This window comes from Vanessa atalanta, chromosome 3 (assembly GCF_905147765.1).
Source record: "Vanessa atalanta chromosome 3, ilVanAtal1.2, whole genome shotgun sequence".
Taxonomy (NCBI): Eukaryota; Metazoa; Arthropoda; class Insecta; order Lepidoptera; family Nymphalidae; genus Vanessa; species Vanessa atalanta.
The window spans coordinates 872,551-886,527 of NC_061873.1; the positions used below are offsets into that span (position 1 = coordinate 872,551).

General features: G+C 31.3%; 1 protein-coding gene across 1 annotated transcript in view; it reads left to right on the plus strand.

Annotated features, from left to right (window-relative positions):
* The first annotated feature begins 8,007 nt into the window (after positions 1-8,007).
* LOC125077418 overlaps positions 8,008-13,977 on the plus strand; it is a 66,741-nt gene continuing 60,771 nt past the window's right edge. Inside the window, exon 1 of the mRNA XM_047689367.1 lies at positions 8,008-8,196. The gene's annotated coding sequence lies outside the window, so the exon portion shown is untranslated. The remainder of the gene's footprint in view (positions 8,197-13,977) is intronic.

The following is a 13,977-nucleotide window of genomic DNA, read 5'->3' on the forward strand; positions in this document are numbered from 1 at the left end:
AATCGACAAATTTAAATATATTGCTTTATTATATATAGTCTTTGTGAAAATAACTTGAATAACCAAAATGAAGATAACGGTATAGCATTGTATATAAAGAATTTCAAAGCCATTCTTAAAATATCATTCGAAACGATAGATACTACTTGAGTTCGAGCTGCAAATAATGTTTATGGCGAGACAGACGGTCCAATAGATATATAATAGACATCTGTTATAGTTTATGTAGAGTTCTGACCTCATTTATATTAACTACAAGCATCTTTTTCGTCAAATAATATGATTGGGTACACCACATTTTTTGAATATTTTGGATTATCGAAGTCAAAACAGTACAATAAATCTGTAGCGCCGTTGATTACAAAGATAATTTGTGTAATGATTATTAGAAGTATATGAAATAGCCGAAGAATAATCGTAATATATAATTATTTAATTTGTGCATGTGGGTTTGAAATAACAGTTTATTCAACACGATGTTTAGAGTTTGCGGGTTAGAACAAGGTTCTAACCATCTTATTAAAATTATTCTAATTATACTTATTACTTTGGAATTAAAGTAATAATAAATTTTTAAATAACTATCGAGAGCTCTTGAAAGCTTGATTGCAGTCGGACACAGAGGCAAGGACATGTCAATCTTACGCCAAGGTTTCGGGTTCAAAACTGGGCAGCCACAATAAGTTTTCATGTGCTCAAATCGCGTTTATAATTAATTTAAGAGAGAACCTTCTTAAGAAAACCTGCCTGTCTCAGACGAAAGTCTGCCAGACGTGTAGCCAACCAACACTGCAGCAAGCAGCACGGTGGGGGATGCTTCAACTCGTGAAGAAGAGATGAAGGACTGAGCTTTAACTTCAAACACTTTTCTTAGTAGGAGGGGACCGAGTAGTAAATTTACAGGCAGTTACTTACTATAAATATTTCCGAACAATCATACTATATTTGATGTTAAAACTCTTGTAGTATATCGGTACTCAGCCGGACATAAAACAATTGATTTTATACGATCACAGAACATAACTGTCAAGTAAATTATTGTTTTATTTGCAGCACCGAATACTTTTGTCCTGATTTTATACTTTGAATTATGGCGACACCACCGCAGCGTATTATACAGCACATGTGATCGTGTTTATTGATACAACTGTATAAAACTGATGTTGCCTTTTGTTTCTCATACTATAAGAACGTTCATACTTACACTAAAAAGGTGTTGACCTAATTAATAGGTATTAGTAGTATTCGTTACGAAGATTCATTGTCTGCTTTCAGAACAGTTCTTTTATGTGTATAAGCAAAATCATATAATCTGTTTCACAACTTTAATAGTAAGATATCCAAGTATTATTATTACGTTTAATTAATTCTAGACAAATAAAAATGTACATTTTTCGGGTTAAACAAACGTGCCCCTTTAAAGACTCAGTGATATATGTATATAAGTTGATTGAATATATTAGGTATCATATACTCAATTTGCAACAATTTATTATCTCCTCATTGATTTGTAGGGTTAATTGTAGTTATTGTAATTTATGAGATATATTTTTTAATATAACTTAAATTGATACTTATGTAATCAAATAATTATACTGATATTTGTAATTATATTTAATGTACTTACTAAAGATTTTACAATTGTTACTCCCAAAATCCAACTTAAATATGAATAGAAATAATATTTAATCGTTTGTTACTTTCGTCACACTTTGCATGCTTAACCGAATGATAATTTTAGTATAGAATTCGATTGTCGTTACTGGTTAGATAGCTACAAAGGTTTATATGTAATTATTTTATATTTAACAAAGAACACTATACTGGATTGTAGAAAATAATATTACCACACTAATAATATTTAAATATTTTTTGTTTATGACTAATGTATATAACAAATTTAATTAAGGGCATTCATCAAAATATTAACCTATTTTATTGCAGATTTAATTTAATATTTAATAATTATACCGACCTTTTATTCTTACAAGTACCTATTATGTCGTGGAATTGGACATTACATGCTATAGGTTTTTAATAATGAAAAAAAAAATGTCTTTTTCATTTTTTTTATACATATTTGTAATATATTGATAATTATATTGGTATTGTCACATTCCAATGTATTTAGTAAGTAGCTTTGGTTTATGAATCATATAAGTTTGTTTGAGTTACGGCTATTTACTCTCGCGGTTGACTAACGCGATATATAGCTACTCGTAATTCCCCTACAAATAGATATAAATCACGTACCATTGTAACAGACTTCAATGACGACAAGAAAACCGTATGGTTTTCTTTGTTTTTACCACAATTGGCTCATTTTTGCTCGATATATCCTTATTTATTGCTATGAGAGATATGCCTACTCACGTTTGCCAAACAGTCCAGTCATTACGTCAAAAAATAAGCATATAGCTGCATGTGAATTAAAAAGGCCGGTTTATTAATATTGTAAGTAGAGATTTTTCTTTTTTTTATTTAGAATGTTCCTAATTTGAAAAAAATAATAAATTTGAAAATGTGGACTAAGCATACCTATTTACCTATATGAGATTTTTCCGCCTTATTGTAAAAGGGTAAATTTCGTGGTTGTTGCGATAATTCAGTCGTTCCTCTTGATCCATAGAATCTAAAAGTTTAGTCTAATCTTTCTTGGTTATTTAAATAATAACATAAATTAATTATCTGCAAACTACTGGACTAAAATTACACGCGCGCCTCGCTACAAGAAGTCATAATGCTAACAAATTTAGGATATAGACTTTAATAGTATCATAATTTTGTAGTATCGATTGAAAACAATTAAAAATATATGTAATCCCGATGATATAACAATAATCTGGCTTAGATAGATCTGATGAAGTAACTGAGAGGTGGATATTAGAGTTGTTTTTCACCGAACGAAATTATCGCAAGACCATAATAAGATGTATGGGCAAAATTTGAGATTTACTAGGACTTTGTGTAAGAGTACCTACTTATTAATCTCACGTCAAACGGTGATACTTTATATTCCTATATTATATATATATACCCTGATTTGATTTGCAGGGTTAGTGTGCGAAACGTTTTTATCATCGCCAGAAAAAAAATGTTATTAATTTGTATAAAGCCGCCTTCTAAATTAGTATTAACCTATACGTACGGGTCGGCTGATATCGTATGTATAACAGTACCCAAAAAAAATTAAAGCTATTTTTGGCGCAAGGCTTACAACTCATCGTCATTAACGCTAATTGAAAGACCTAATGGCAAAAAATTGCCATTACTATTCTCTTTTTATGGTCTTAAATTACTAAAGGAGACTTATAAGAGGTTCGTTTAGTAAATCACAAGGCCAGCGAACTTAGTACTTGAAGCCAAGCGTGAAGCTGACTCATCGCTTACGTCTTTAAGTGACATGCGCACGCGCCGGATTGAAGCAAGAAGAATAATGATCCATTTTGTATTTAACAGTTGCAATTACTAACAGCATCAGTTACTTATATAATGGTGTTTTATTATAACTTACAAGAGATCCTGGTTTTGCCTGCTCTTGTTTTATAAATTTCAAGAATCTTAAGTTTAGTAATTAATATATGTAAAAGAAAAAGGGTACGTATTTGTTTTTGTGACGAATCTGTTTCCATACATCTATCGACTACTAGCTAAAGCTGCGTCTTCATCAGCGCATAATTAATATAACTTTATTAATAGCACACAAATCGTCCTTCTTCGGTACTAAAACTATCTCCATACTAAATTGAATCTAAATAGGCTCAGCGGTTTAAGCGGGAAGAAGTAAAAGACAGAGTTACATTCGCATTTATAATATCAGTATAGATTTACTCGTATATGTTTTTCATGTATCGCTACTCTATATTAAAAACTCCGATGCGAATAAAATTTTCATTTTCCAGCTTCCTATGTAATTACATAAAACAATGTAATGCGACACGATTACATAAAATAGGTTATTTAATCTAGATATCACGTTTTCCGCGAACAGATGGACGCAGTGTTGCGTTCCGGTCGATGTACATCACTGTTTAGAACTTTAGACCATAGAACAGAGAGAGGGGCAAAATGCTATTAACCTCACACAGGCACACATTTCGTATTGGAATTGAGAGATACCTTTATTCTATTGAAATGGCCCAGTGGTTAGAGCTTGTGCATTTTAACGGATGATGAGCATCACTGAATTACGTGCTTAATGAGTGTTTATAATTCATCTCGTCCTCAGCGGTGAAAGAAAACATCGAGAGGAAACCTGCAGCGTGGTGCAGTAAACTCTAAATATTCTCCTTAAAGGGAGAAGAGTCCTAAGCTCTTCGGTAGGACATTCACAGACTGTTTCACTAAGAATTATGTATTTATATATTATAATGTAAAACGAAATAAAATAGACAAATGGATTTAAGGTTAAATTCTCTACCAGCCAAACTCAAGACGTGTGTGAAAGATTGTTAGACGTGACGGCTTAAGAGAGCGTCATGCCGTTTGTCGTCACGGTATACGAGACGGTCCAATAAGGCGCGCTAAAATTATTAAAAAAAAAGTTAATGTACGTCGAAATGTATACGTTGCTAATAAGAATACATAAAGGAAAAATTCTAACTGCATATTTGTGGAGGATATTATTATGCATTATATTTGATTTATCTTAAACTTCGTTACATTTTTAATATTTTTCTATATGCTTAATTAATGTATTAAGTGTATGTCATTTCTGTATTATTCATTATTTTCAGCTATTAATCCGCTCGTTAGTTTATATTATATATGTATGGACAAGATCTATGTATATATGTATTTACTATACCGTTTATTATGTTTAATGTTAAGCATATTTTATTAAATTTTAGCATTAATTCAGCTAAGTTGGTAACTTTTTTCTCCTCATATTTCGATTTGAGTGTTCTACAAACCGTTAGGCAACTCCTAGGAACGTACGATGAGGCACGTCTTTATCAATAATATTAATTAATTGTAGGAGTTTAACAATTATAAGGTAAAAATAAAACAAATGAATGAATAGCGACTAATTACTACTTCATCGGTATACATAAAATTTAGTAATTTTAAAATGTATTATATGCTTAAACCACTATGTTTATTTGTATTATTTATATAGTTTATTTGTAATTTTCTTAAAAAAATAATAATAACAGTTTGTAAAGATCCCATAGCTGGGCAAAAGTATCAATTCTTGTTACGGAAGGTAGGTTGACTTGTATAGTACATTCCGATCGAAGGAGAAGTACAGATGAAAAACAATACATTTACGTATTCCATAAGATTTTCGAATAGCTCTGTACACTACAAACAGTTTATTACTAATATACTCGCATCTTTACTTATATTATATATATATTAACACTAATCCACTTAAATAGTTTTATCTTTTTATATTTAAAGAAAACTTAAATTCTAATTCCAAAGTTCTGATAAAAGGTTGTTCGATATTTGAAATAATATTGATTATTCAAGATCTCGTGTCAAGTCGATGTCAAATGTTCGTTATTTGTCTTTACTTTTCTTGTGGTAGGAATAGGTCCTCGTCGCCATATTCATTGACGAACCCAAGTGGAATCATAAGCTTAAATGTGTATGTGTAGTGCATGGAAGATCAGACGTTTAACCAATGACCATCCACTGGGCAACAGTAAGATCTTTTTAAAACATCTTACATGTAGTGTAAACGTTCTTTATATTTAGGTTATAATAAATATATATAAAAACTTTATGCGCTTTATATGATCGTCTTAGTTTATGATTACGTTATAAAAAATAACCGCATACATAATAGGTTCGTTGTTTCGAAGTCGGGTTTGTACGTTAGTTTCAATAAATGCAAATGTGGTATTGTTTGATGTGTATCGTGGTCACTGCCCGTGACGGCAAGGATACCGCTTACAGATCGGATTTTACATACCGGGATGCGTGTCCCGGAAAACGAGTTGATTTGTATAGTGGTGTTTTTTATTTTGAATACTGGGCGCGTCTGTATTTAGTGTATGCATACTTTTTATCAAAAGCTTTTATTAAAATAGGTAAAATCACTTTAAATAATGTATCAATAGATTTAATATATCTTTTTAAAAATAAACTCAATTTGGCGGTAGAATGTTTGATGAGAGCATGGCACCTACCCAGACAAATAGGTTTACAGCCTTGTACCAAGTCCTACTACCAAGTATTCGACAAATATTATAAATGCATACGTTTTGTATTTCTGATTAAAAACACAGGCACATAAAATACGAGATCAGCAGATAGGCAAGACGTATTGGCATCTTTCAAATCGAATGGATTGTTTTATTGTTAAGGTTTTTATTGAAACATTATTCACAACGGTCTTTGTATGTCTAAATTCTTTAAGTTTTGGATTTCGCTTGGTTACAAAATGATGGAATTAAATTTTATTTCCAACTGGCTGAAAGGCGCACGCGTCGTCGCGCCTCTATCGCGCACGTGATCGCTTGACTAACCACTGTAACGACGCTATTATTTTATATTTCTTTATGCAGAACTGCTATAAAAACTACAATAATACTGTTTTTTAACTGACCGAGTAATTGTTTCATAGGATTAGATTTAGAGATAATTTTGTTGTTGACATTGGATTTGCGGTAAAACTAAATTAAATTTACAACAGAGATACATATAATGTATTTTTTTTTTGATAATACTTAATACTTGTTCAAAGTCGATTAAGACATTTTTGACAAAAATATTACCGTCAAAGCCGACTGACTGAGACTGAGCCGGACTAGAGTCGAGATGGTCGAATGGTTAAAAACCTATTATTGCTAACCGAAGATTGTTTCAAACAAGAAGAATGCTTCAAACAAGTGTTTATATTCATCACGTGCTCAGTGGGGAAGGAAAACATCGTGAAGCAACCTGTATATGCCGGACGGAAATCTGCATGCACGTTGGAGCAGCGTGGTAGAATAAGCTCCAATCATGTTAACTCAATACTCTCAAAAAGGAGAGAAGCCCTTAGCCTAGAACCTTGTTCCCATCTCCCAGGGTCCCGGGTATCTCTCCGAAGACGTCTAAAGTGAGAAAAAAGGCAGTGAAACATTTGCCTTCTCCTTTTTAAGGGTTATTTTCATAATAATCATTATTATTTTTCGATGTCATACCGATATATGCATATAAGTATATGTTCTATGGTCATTCAAAGTAGAGTCGTGATAGAGCCGTCATTAACGATCTGGATCAAGAAACCAGTTCTCCGTATATATAAAATGTACGTCACGAGGTAAAAACTATTAAATCTAAAGAAAATATTGTTCAGAAATACTTTACATCTCGAATAAAAAATCTTTCAAAATGTACGAAGAACTTACAATTATAATAAATTGTAATATAATATTATTTATCATAACATTTTATCAAGCTTTTTTTTATATAAAAAGTCTTATTATCTTATTTTCAGTCTTAATTGTTTAGGTAAGCTGAATTATTTCATTTTATTAATGAAATGATGAGCCAAGATTTTGGAAATTTTCCTGGATTTTGAGCATATTTAATTAGTTTGTTTCACAAATTTTTGTAGAAACCGTAAAATATAAAGAGTAATTTTACTGCATTGGAACACCTTCCTTTATTGGAACCACCTTCGTGCCAACAGCGTGGTATTATAAGCCTCAACAATTACCTTAAGCGGAGAGAATACTTTTCAAGTAGTTTTGGTTTACAGGATAATACTAATAAATTATTATGATATTGTAGGTTGTCCATATGTTATTTTATTTAAAAGGTTGTTACTATGTATTTCTTTTACATAATAAGCTCAATGACCTTTAGGCCACACACGAAGGCATTGTCCAGGAACTTCCGTTTAGTGATTATTATCAGATTATGAGAATTTCTATTATAATAAACAAATAGCATACATAAATGTTAATCAATTGTTTTAATTTTAAAGTTATGCGTTTGGTTCAGAAATCAGAGCCCGTCGTATGCGCAGCCTCAAGCCTAGCGGGGGCGGTTGTTCTGTTATTCATTTCGCGCCGAACCTCCGCGCGCGACGCTCGTGTCGCGACGTTTGCAGTACTGTGCGCGCTATCGATGTATTCCCCGTGCTGTGTTTCTATTGACATATTTGTGTGAAATGTGCTATGGAATTCGTTTACAAGTGGTCGCCCTGAAGGGCTGAATTTGTGCTTGTTTTTATTGTGACTGGAATTATTGTGACCGGTAAGTTATTTTGAAAATACCTTAAATTTCTTTAAGAAAATAAATACCAGTTTTATAGTAGGTACATTGTGATTTGTGGTTCCAAAGTACTTTATGTAATTAAAGAGTCTGCGCTCGGCTATGGTTCCTTGTTTTACCCTCGATCACTGGTAGAATTTCTCAAGTGATCTAAATTTAATTGCTTTTGAGTGTTTATATTGAGTTTACTCTTGACCTTCAGATGAACTGCTTCAAAGGGATTTCTTATCTCTAGTATCTTAACTTTGAGTTACTTAGTATTTATTTAATCGTATTCTAAAGTTTGTGTAGTTGTTTTTTGTCGTCTCTTTATCTTTATAAACAGCGTTAGTTTTATTTTAAGTAATGCAATTTTTGATGACGTTGTGTAGGTTGATGTGGACTGTTTGTGTAGGTACTTAAAATAATTTATTTGATTTAATAAATTACGGATATAAATTATTTAGTACACGTAAAATGAATCATCTTTGTATCTGTTTCGTAGTTTGTACGACAAGGTGTTTTCATTTTGTGACTCACGTACTTTCAGTTCCTGATTCTTTTAAGGTATTCGTCTATAATTACTATAATGATTTGAAAGCAAATTACATTAATCACAAAATAAGTCACTTACTACCCAATATTTAGCCAATTTTGTAATTTTGTTCAAATTGATATTATTCTTGTATTTCCTTTAGTTTATTGAAATTAACTGTTTTAAATATAAGTTTAACTTAAGAGATTTAAACTTACAACAGCAAATAAAAAGTACATGATTTATAAATCCTTAACGCCCGAGCCTTGTAGTAAACTGACAATGAGTGTTTGTATTTGAATCCGCAGAAACTAAGCTCACAGCACTAAGCGTAAACAATTAGCAATGAGGATTAAAAAATAACTTGAATTTTAAAATGTTTGGATTTAAAATTACTATCACGAACATGAAACAAAACGTAATTCTTAAAAACAATAAAATTGCCCGTCCAAACGTTTATGACACCTTTGTCGGAAACGTAATTGCAGAGAGAGATCAATACAAGTATTTTAACGCTTTGGATAAGTAATAGTTTGGTGCGAACGATTGGAAATGTCGAAGAATGTAATAATAATAACACTGAGGTTCTCTATTTATGTTTTTTATTCGTTTGTTGGTGTTACACGAGGAAGCGTTCCGGGATATTGATTTGAGGAATAGTTATGCAACTATTTCCTTTCATCTCTTAAAAATGATTCTGTATGATTAAACAAAAATAGGTTCTCGATCGTTTAGTTTTAAGCTTTAGCTCACATTATATTCCCAGAGTATTAATAAACCGATCACGCATATGCATGAATGCGTAAAATGTATACATCTCACGTATTATAATATAGAATTTTAAAAATATCATAAATCCTCTTTTTACTTGCTCTAAGGGATGTAGTAAAAATGTAAGATTTACTAAAAAAAAAAAAACAGATTATATTTTAAAAAGCTTATAATCTGTATTGTAATCTTTTTTTTTTAAGAATAATTGTCTGGTGAACATTGTATTAACAATTGAAAAAATAACAAAACATTCGGCAATATACAAATAATTTACCATGAAATAAATAATGAATTCACAAATAAACATAATTATTACAGAAATATAAAAATATATATTATACCTACCTTATTATCCTTTTATAAAACATTTTTGATCAATACTAGGAACAACTAATGACTAAAAACGTTTCGGAAACCCCAGTTTAAATAAAATAAATATTTTATTGCTTTCTTAAAATCATACGTAAAGTATTTTACATTCCGATTTATTTTTTTCTTATCGAAGTTACGTACCATTAAAGTATAATAAGAGTTTTATGCAAATGTAAATAATTATGTTTGGTAGATATGAGAATTCATTGCAGTTTTATTCGTAGATGGTTTTTTATCAAATTTTTACTAAATATTATCGCCATGCTAACTGCTTATGATGGTGTTACTGATGGTATACCTCATTCTTTAAAATGTGTCGCGGTGGCCATTTCAGTATTGTAATTTACGTGTGTGTTATTGTACTTAGGTGCATCATCCCTATCATATATAATTACCATCCATACTCTTACTCCTTTATTCTGATGGGACGGTAATCAGGCGCCGGATCTTGCTTTACGTGGTTTTAAGCGGAAAAAAGTGTTAAAGAGCGCGCCTAAAATTCAGATTTCACCTAAGTTTCTCAAAGTACGCGTCCTCATTTCATTTATGCTTTGTGTATGTACAGGTATGAAAAAAAAACCTTTTTTGCTAACTCAACCCTTAAAATGATAATATAAGCGATTATACAAATACTATTTTATTTTTAACTTTAAACTAGATGTAACCATGCGATATGCATGATGCATCATCAATCAGTTATAGATTAGCAATTTAGCTACATAGCGGTGATTCGCGCCAATAAAAAAAAAAAAATTAAAACTCATAAAAGCTATATAATCTATGTATACTTTTGTTATTATCTGTGAACTAACCGGCTAATAGTATTTTTAAATATATTGTTATTTTGTGATATTCCAAGTATGTAGCACGTATATCGCATGTGTTAATTTCACGCTTTGAAGCGTAATAAATTGGTGTTTGAACATATAATTGTATTAATACAGCAATTAATATAAGTAAACAATATTTCATTTTATTTTCATGAGGTAAACAATGTCACAATAACCTCATTTTTTTATTGTGAAGTATGGCGCATTCGAGAACATTCTAATAATTTTATTGAAATTCTTTGTAGTAAATAGTAAATAAAATACAAAATAATTTATTTTGATATTTCAGTTTGTATTTTATTTTTGAGCAGTCATATTATTTCTTACAAAATTTAATGTTAAAAAGGCTGTATTATTATTAGTTGATATTATAGAATGTATAAATTTCATATTATATACATTTATAGTATATTTATACAGACCAGAAGTGAACGTAACTTTTTAAAAAGAGTACAAATACCTATTTGACTTTATAAGAACAAATAACAATGACAATTACATAAATTACTTAAAAATAATAATAATTTAATCAATAACAAAAAATAACTAAAACGTAATTTCTAGACACGCGGTAGCGTGTCAGCCAAGTTCTAGTAACAGAACTGGCTAGTAGCACCGTGTGTAATATCTAGACACGCGGTAGCGTGTCAGCCAAGTTCTAGTAACAGAACTGGCTAGTAGCACCGTGTGTAATATTACACGAACCATTTGGAGCCACTTTTGACCTCCTCATAACTCAAAAACTATTTGACATAGATGTGTCAAATTTGGCTCATATATTAAGACTCGCGAGATACATATGTGTTCCAAATTTCATAAACGCATCTCAAATGGTTATTTAGATATTAACGTCTAAAAATCGTCATTTTTATCACTGACTGACCTATAGATCAAAACTATATCCTACTTCCAGGTGACCTAGAAAGTTCAAATTTGGCATGCAGGTAGATAATTAGGCCAATATAAAGGAAAAAATCTGAAACTGGTAATTTTTTATCATTTTATTATAATTTTTCATTTTATTGGGTCTATAGGAACACTTATATACTTAGTTCCTGTAATAACTGTAATAATAAAAAAATGATGTAAGAACCAGCAATCAAAACTTATGACAGCCGGTCTTCAAGTGGATTTTAAGGTCTTCACGTGAATATATAACAAGTTGAATACCACCCTTAAGTTTTTTAAATCCAAATATTTCCGTTTTAGTACTTATGAGTATAGCCGACTTTCGTATTTATTACGTTATTAACTAGCATTTAGCGCACATCGATGGTGCCAAATAATTATACTTAAAAAAAAAATAATAATAGGCATTTCGGTACACGGCGCGCGACGCGACGCCGGAGCAGCGGGTTAGGAGCGTTGCGATTAAACCTTAACGCGGACGTGTCTGAGCGAGTGGCAACCGCGCTCATAAGAATTATTTCAATACCTTCCGATGGAAACTGCCTAGTCTATTCGACTGCATATTTTTTGTTTGAGTATACTAGTATACAACAATAAAAAAGGTTTCGTGAGATTGTAGTAGAGTATGTATATCGTAACTGGAATGATTTAAGTTTGTACTCTAGCGCTACAAACGGGGATCCTTATTGCTTGGAAGAACAGTATCGAGCAAGCATGCTGATGTCAGCAAAGGACTGATGAATGGGTCCAATGGAAAAATAGAGAAGGTACATTGGGGACGTCGATAACAGCAATAGCGCACGTAAAATAACAATTCAATTTAAACATAATTTAATTTGCGAACTAGAAGTCAAAACCAAGTTACAGATATTAAGTAATGTACATATATGTTCAAAGGAAATAATTCTCTATTTGCTTAGCATATTCTACTATTATACACAAATTACAAGGCCTTCGCCTTGACGGTGCTCTTTTCGACATAGGCTCCTCTATATTAAGTAAAGAGCAGGCTTACGTTGGCCTCTCTAGAGTTAAAACCTCAGATGGAGTACATCTTATCAATTTAGGTCCAATTCAAATCAAGACACAAGAGAGCTCTATTGTAGAGTACAACCGTCTGCGCACGTTATACCACCCCTACTTGGCCAAATTAAGTATAAACAGAAAACGCGTAAAAAAAAATCCGGACACTGAATGGGCAATTCACTCGAACATTTCAGAGGTACCTACAAGAAAAATAAGAACGTATCAAAAAAAAGACAATTATACCCCGTAAACGTAGGAAAATAGAATAGCTTAACAAAAACCATTTGGTATTAATTTTGTTATTAATAAGTACCTATTAATAATTTATATACAAAAAGTAGTGATATCCCATCAAAAACATAAATGTAAAAATGAGAGCCAAGTTAAATATTATGATATATACCTTGGTTGTTGACTTCAACGACAAAAGAAGTGAGATCTAAATTTTTGCCAAGTTAAATAGCCCTTCTGAAATTTATTTATAACTACATAAAATAGCATTTCTTCTTATAACTTGGGATAATATATTGTTGCCTAAGGTCTGACTTGGCTAGTTCTTATATGTTTATAAACACAACTTGTAGTTTGTGTTTAGAATAACAAATTATAACTCAGAACATCTAAGAAGAATGGAGGACAGCTAAGTATTGCTTAGTTAGTATATACGTACATTAAGAGCTGTGATGGTCCAGTCACTAGAAAACATTAATCTTAACCAGATATTGCGAGTTCATATCTAGACAAGTACCATTGAATATTTGCGTGCTTAATTTGTGTTTATAATTCATTTGTAAAGGCTTAGAACTTACGAAGGCTATAATATAATTCTTATATGAGAACTAGCCAAGTCAGACCTTAGGCAACAATATATTATCCCAAGTTATAAGAAGAAATGCTATTTTATGTAGTTATAAATAAATTTCAGAAGGGCTATTTAACTTGGCAAAAATTTAGATCTCACTTCTTTTGTCGTTGAAGTCAACAACCAAGGTATATATCATAATATTTAACTTGGCTCTCATTTTTACATTTATGTTTTTGATGGGATTTTCTATTACTCAGAAATTGTACGTTCGAAGCAGCCAAATTTCGCGCCAAAAAGGAAAACCCAAGCTCTGAGGCAGTCGATCGCTTGCTTTAATGTATTAAAAATAATATATAATTTGATAGGAGAAAAAATTTAGATGTCGGCATTTGTACTGGTTTTCCTCGATATAATTGACATTCCGATTCTGTGGTGACATCAAATTTAATTCAATCTTGTTCATTAACGCTTCCACGCTTTTACTAAGATTACAAATAAAGAGATTTGTATCTTCATGCAACAACCACAAAAACACA